Raw genomic sequence first — 7,202 nt, 5'->3', positions numbered from 1 at the left:
TCCTCCCCCCGGCACATGCCCTCACCCCCGCTAGTGTCTGTGTCCATTGGTTATGCTTATATGCATGCATACATGTCCTTTGGTTGATCTCTTAACCTCCTCCAACCCTCGCCTGCCTTCCCGCTGAAGTTTGACAGTCTATTCAATGCTTCTTTGTTCATCAGTTTATGATGTTCTAAGTGAGATCATAAGATATTTATCTTTCTCTGACTGGCTTACTTTGCTTAGCACAATGCTCTCCAAATCAATATTTTCTTGGTTACACTTTTTGTGCCATTTAAAAGTACAAATATGCATTGCACCTAGTTTTATGTGAGATAAATGAACTTATTGAACACACTAATAACAGATTAAATAAAGCAAGAATGCAATATTAACAGTTATAAAGTTACTATGTATATTACTAAAGTGCCCAGATAAAAAATATTTCAGATATATATATTTTATAACCAATCACCAAGTTAATAAATATGTTTAATGATATTAATCATAATTTTTTAGAAAATAAAGACATTGTGGAAAATGACATTATAATTAAAAAAGCAAGGATAGAGGGTTATTCCAGAAATAATGAAAAATAATCTTAAAAAGTAATTATTATGGCAAGTTACTGGAAAAACCGATTTATAAGTGTAAATCAAATAATGTTTAGAGTGCTGAAGACATTTTAATAATCATGGATTTTGTAATAATAACTTACATGTTACATTGTTTCTAAAGCTATCAAATAATTTTATAATTATAGAAAGATCAATGAAAATGGATACTGGTGTTCATTTGAGTTTCCTCCAAATAAGTCCTAAGAAAATGGCTTTTGTGAAAGTAATTTAATTGGTTGATGATGCCAACAAGCAAAAGTGAGGAATTAGAGATGTGAGGCAAGACCAGGGAGAAGTTAACAAAGGCTGTATTGATGTGGGAGGTATTGCCGTGGGTGAATGGCCTCAATTCTGCTGAGATGTTCTGAGAACGAGCATTGTAATTCTCATGCTTGAAGACGCTAGTGATATTAACTTTCCCCTGCCTCCCACCGTCCCCCTCCACTGGTCCAGGATGTCACTCCACTGAGGTGGGCCAAGCTCCACTGGAGACAAAGCTGCTGCTGCAGCTAAACTCCCATAGGCTGAAGGACTGTGGTTGTGTATGTGTGTGTGTGTTGGGGGGAGGGGCGGTGTGTGGAGCGGTAGGCATACACACATCTGCTACCATATCTATAGAAGGGATTCATAAGAACAATTTAAAGTTTTTTGTTATTACATAAAATTTAGTGTTGTTCATAAAAAATTGAAAGGGAGAAAAGTGGTCTCCTGTATTTCATGAAAGCATATTTTAGTACATACTGTATATAACCGAATTAACTACTATTTAGTACATATTAACTAAATTATTACACAATTTTTATCTAGCATTAAATGAATCTTATTTGTTTCAAACCCTTATGAAATTGATTTCCCTACTATTTCTCAGTATTTTTTTTCTCTCAATCATCTACAGCCACTGAAATTCAGACCGCATCATTTTCCAATTAGAATATCATCGTCTCTGCTTTGCATTTTTCCCTGCGTTTAGTTTTCCTCTTTGTAATATCATTGTACTTCATGCCTGCAGACACTTAAAAAATATTAACTATAAGAATGTAACACTCCACTTTTATCATGCTATGGTTCTTCGTGCTTTCAAGATGGCGTCTAATAGGTAACCCTTTCTCATCTGACCCATACCTACTTTTTCTATGTATTCCCTTATCACTTTCTTTTCGTGTTTCTAATTCTAGCAATAAGAAATTAGTAACTACTGAACCTTAATTTGTTTTGCCTTCAGGCTCTATAAAATGACTAGATCTCTGCCTATTCATATGAAGTTTTCTCATGTAATAATGTTAATATTTTTGTGATAGCATCTTTGTTGTTGTTGTTGAGTAAGAGAAAATGAAGAGTAATAAGAACTCATGAACATGAAACGCAGCATGTGCAAATGGGGTTCTTTCTGTCTCAGTTTTGGTAGAGGGATGAAGACATCCCACAAGTATAGTAAGTGGTCAAGCGTTGGGAACAGACTGTTGAAAAGCCTCAGCCACCTGGCAGACATAAACAGGTTGGGGTTGTGAGCCTGGCAGGTAATTATTGAGAAACATTTTATTTGGAGAAATCTGCTGGCCATATATAAATCTCATACTCTTTTCAAATAGGAGGGTTTGGGGATTCCTTCACCTCACTTCCAGCCAAATGAGAACAGCATTAATGGACCATTTAGGAAGTCAAGTTGGAGGGTGACAATGAGTAGGTGTCTGATTCCAACCCAGGACATTGAGAAAACAAGAGATGGCCTGCTAGTGGACTGGGAGGTAGCCAGGGAAGAGCTGTTGCAAAGTTTTCTGACTGCATTTTGGCAAAGGATATGCAGGGAGCAGTCCCAGCCTGAGAAAACTATGAACCCCAATACAAAGATTATATAAGGTGGGTTAGAATTTGATGGGGAGTGCTAGTCAGAGATCAATGAATCACTCATGCCTAGTGAAAGACAGCTAAGAGATCTTCAGCAATTGACAACTCTTAAAAAGCCATTAAACTACCCTCAGAAGAGATATTTAAATACTTCTGGGGCCAGCAATTACAAAGGGATATGGAAATAATGCTTGCTAAAAGTAATTTTTATGCTTCTCTTACATCTCCTTTCTCTTCAAAGACCAACCCCAATGAAGTCAGAAAGCTCATCTCGCAAGCTGACAGAGGAGACCAGGTGGAAACAAAAGGCTGACCACATCCCCGTCATGACCACAGATGGCCCATAGGGACAGGCTAACACTGTTGCATGGGAGTGGACATTCTAATGATTAAATGAAAAACATTTAGTGACTTAAGGCAAATACAGCAGTCTTGATTACATAAAAGTAACCTTAAAAGTCATGAGGCTTCCTTGAGTTTTCCTCTGATAACAGAAAACATTCTTTTGATTAAATACATTTCTAAACAAAGCAAAGTTACTCGTAACTACACACATGAGCCTTGTTTCTTAGATACCAATGTATAATTTCCATACAGCACAAAAGGAGGCAGTTATAATTTATTATGATCTGTAAGAATATTTTTCAAGTTACTAACATTATTTGATCTTGTTTTGTCTTAAATAATTTGCCATTATTTAATAACTAGGGGCCCAGTGCATGAATTCGTGCACCTTGAAAGGAACTGTGGGCCACTAGGCTGCAGTGGGCACAGGGGTGGGTCTTGGCCCATCCTCTGTGCCCCCACTCAGCCCCTCCTGGTGTGGCCCCAGGTCCCCTGTCTGCCAGCAGCCCCACTCCCGCTGCTGCCGCTCCCACATGCTGACAGCGTGGAGCGATTGGGGCCGGCACCAGCAGTGGGTACAGGTGCGGGTGCGAGCAAGGCCAGTGCCAGCAGCGGGTGCAAGTGGCAGCTCCAGTGACGGTAGCGGTTGCAAGCAGGGCCATCACCAGCAGTGGGTGCAAGAAGCAGCTGCTGGCCCTGATCGCCCCTCAGGAGCAGGTGGATGTGGAGAAGCCCTGAGGGGAGATTGGGGCTGGCAGCCACCGCTTGCACCCACTGATGGCGCCAAGTGATTGGGGCTGGTGCCAGGTGGAGGCAGTGGGTGTGAATGCCAGGTGGGACTGCGTCGCGCGGGAGCAAAGAATTTTCAGTAACCACCAGAGGCTCCCCCGATAACAGCAACCGGCGCCCTGCCTTGGTCTGGCGCCCCCACTCACCTGCTCCACCATCCCCTGATGCCTGCCATGTTCCACACGTGCCCCCTGTTGGTCAGCACACATCATAGTGACCGGTTGTTCAGTTGTTAGGTTGTTCTGTCTATTTGCATATTAGGGTTTTATATATATAGATGTGAGTTGCCAGTTCAGATTTTCTGAGTTTGAATCCTGCTCCTTGTTTTGTCAAATGTGTAGTTATTATGAACTTTATAAGCCTCAATTTCACTATATCTTAAGTGGAAATAAGTTAGCACCTATTCCATTATGATATATGAATGATTGAATTACTAAGTACAGTAATTGCCCAGTACAGTAAGTTCTCAATGTTGCTATTATTATCGATGTTCTACTTGTTTTATAAACTAAAGTTACAGCGTTTTTTTTAACACATTTCTTTGAACTTCTACAAATTATTTTCATCTTCCCCAAATCAGCAATTTGCAATATTATATAGACACTAGAGGCCCAGCCACGAAATCGCGTGGCCCAGCCCACCCACACGCGCTCGCCCACCCGCCTGCTGCCCCGCCACACTTGCAGCCCTGCCCACCCGTCACCCCACCTGCCCACTGGCCACCAGCCTAGCTGCGATTGGAGCCTGTGGGCCACAGGGGAGGGACCGAGAGGTGCTCCATGCACTTCATGGTGACTGGTCATTTGGTTGTTCTGGTGTTATGGCATTAGGACCACTGGCTTTTTATAATATAGATAAATACTCAATGTCAAAAAATTATAGCAGCAGCTAAATGTGTAGAGTGGTGATTTCCTAGATATCTTAGAAGTCCAATGATATAAATGAGCACACTATTTTCATACCTGTCATTTGTTTCAACACTGTCCTTGTTGGTCATCTGCACAAGGATGTGGTTAATATCCAATGCTTCAATTTCAACTTTCTTAAATAAAAATACAGGTGTAAAACACCAATACAAAGCTAGAGAGTTGAGGATGTAATAATGTGATTGTCTGATCAATTCCTTCAATGTTGCTGAAACTGGGCCTCATTCTTAGGTTTCATTCCCAGGGAGTATCTATGGTGTCTTGACAAAAGACCTGATATGCAGGGCACACCTAAATGTATATGTGCACTAGACTCTACTATTTTCTCCACTGTGGAGAGGTAAATAAGGTCATAAAGCTTTGTCTCTGGTCTGAGCTTTGTAAGTAGGGAGTGAGTGGGCCATGAGATGTCTTCTTTTTTCTGTTCTCAGAATTTCTGTTTTAAGGCCTAAGTGTAATTATTATAGGGATTAATGTTATTAAAGCAATGTAAGTTAGAGAGTTTAAAAAATCTGAATTGCTGTTGGTTTTTATATGCAATTTAAACCTCATCTAAGATATTCAGAGAATATATAAATGAATAAATATCATAATGTTTCCTATAAAATTATCATTTCAACACTTCCAACATTTCAATGCAATTTTGTTCTGATCTTCTTGTCATATGCTATTTTCTGAAATTAACAATGTTTTTGTATTCTCAAACAAAACTAGGAATAAAACCTTTAAAACAAGAGGACATTAGTATTTTTATGAATGGTTAGAAAGCAACTCTTTAAAACAAATTTTGTCAACAATGATTTCTTTTAGAGAGTCAAAATCAATTTTAAATACTCAACCCAGAATCTCAGACATACTCTATTCTCTACACATCCATGTGCTGCAGAGAAATATGCTCTTTATATTTTCTGTTCTATGAGAAGGTTAGTAAAGCTCAAAGGTCAATGCCCTCAATTTCATAATTTCTTTTTTCATATTATCCAACGTTGAAGATATGCGGCAAGTATTTTTCTTATTTAATTGAGTGGTGCAAAATAGATTTCCTCCAGAATAGTAATTTTAATGTCATAGTCTTAAGGAATTGTATCTTTCATGTAGTGGTATTTTAACTTAATTTTTGAAGTATAAGAAGAGTGGCAAGTTATACTTTAACAAAAATATGCTATCTCCATATGTGGACATTCCCAAAGTCTGACAACAAAGTGTACATTTCAAAAGAAATTTTAATGAGTATATGTAAAAAGTTACTGGCCATTATAAATTAGATTATGACATTATTGAATATTATAATTTATACTGAGAAAAATAATGAATTACAATTAACACATAAAAATATATTATTTTCCGAATGTCAAAAACCACTTGGCCCTAGCCGGTTTGGCTCAGTGGATAGAGCATCAGCCTGTGGGTCTGGTCAAGTGAACATGCGGGCTTGATCCCAGTGTGGGGTGTGCAGGAGGCAGCCGATCAATGATTCTCTCTCATCATTGATGTTTCTATCTCGTTTTCCCTTTCCCTTCCTCTCTGAAATCAATAAAAATATGTAAAAACCACTTGCAAGCACATAAATCATATTAGAGAAAACATTTTTTTCAAAATATAATCTAGCTTAAAAATACAGTATTCCCCTAGTTAACCTAGTTTAAAAGTATAGTATTTCTCATGAATAAGTTTTTATTATACTTTTTCATATATTCATCTCTATGTTACTTCCTAATAATTCTAACAGTGACTAAAAATGCTAATTACATAATAATTATTGTATAAAAAGCCATTTAAACTTAAACCATTTTTCATATAAAATATTTATAATACACAATAAGTTTTAACAGCACATATTATCCTTAAAGAAAACTTCAAATTATCAATTTAAGACCTCTTAGAATCTTATTCACTGAAACCACCAATATCCTAAAGTTAACTAAATAACATCATATGTTTATTTAATATATGTTGTACTTAGTAATTTAAAAATCCTCACATTTCTGATTCTTTTAAATACCAAAAAGTGATCTTATTTTTTTGTTGCTATTCACTGCCTCTTGCAATCACATAGGAAACATTTTGTCTACTCTCTAGTATCCATAGAATTACAAATGCTGAGAAATAACTGTCTTCTTGGACCATATTTGTCCAATGAGAGTTTTGAGAAATTTATATTATTATAAAACTTAAGCATTTAGTGGTATTAAAATATATGTTATTTACTCAAATAACATGCTTTTTTAACTTTAGATTAACAAAATGTATCTGTACATATTTATGTAATACTAGAGGCCTGGTGCATGAATTTATGCATGGGTGGGGTCCCTCAGCCTGGCCAGTGATTGGGGCCGATCAGACAGGCTGGCCGGGGGGAGAAACGACGGGAGGTTGGCCGGCTGCCTCTCCCCCCTATTGGGGCCTATCAGGAGGGGGGACGGCCAGCTGGGGGGAGGGACCACAGGAGGTTGGCCAGCCGCACCCCCCCCTCAATTGGAGCTGATCAGGGCTGGCCAGCCAGCTGGGGGAGATTGGCTGGGGGAGCACACTGACCACCAGGGGGCAGCTCCTGAGTTGAGTGTCTTCCCTCTGGTGGTCAGTGAGTGTCATAGCGACCAGTTGTTCGGTCATTCAGTCATTCAGTTGTAATGGTCGCTTAGGCTTTTATATATATACTAGGGGCCCGGTGCACAAAAATTTGTGCACTCGGGGGGGA

This window comes from Myotis brandtii, unplaced genomic scaffold (assembly GCF_000412655.1).
Source record: "Myotis brandtii unplaced genomic scaffold, ASM41265v1 scaffold53, whole genome shotgun sequence".
In the NCBI taxonomy this organism is placed as follows: Eukaryota; Metazoa; Chordata; class Mammalia; order Chiroptera; family Vespertilionidae; genus Myotis; species Myotis brandtii.
This window is presented reverse-complemented; position numbering follows the sequence as displayed.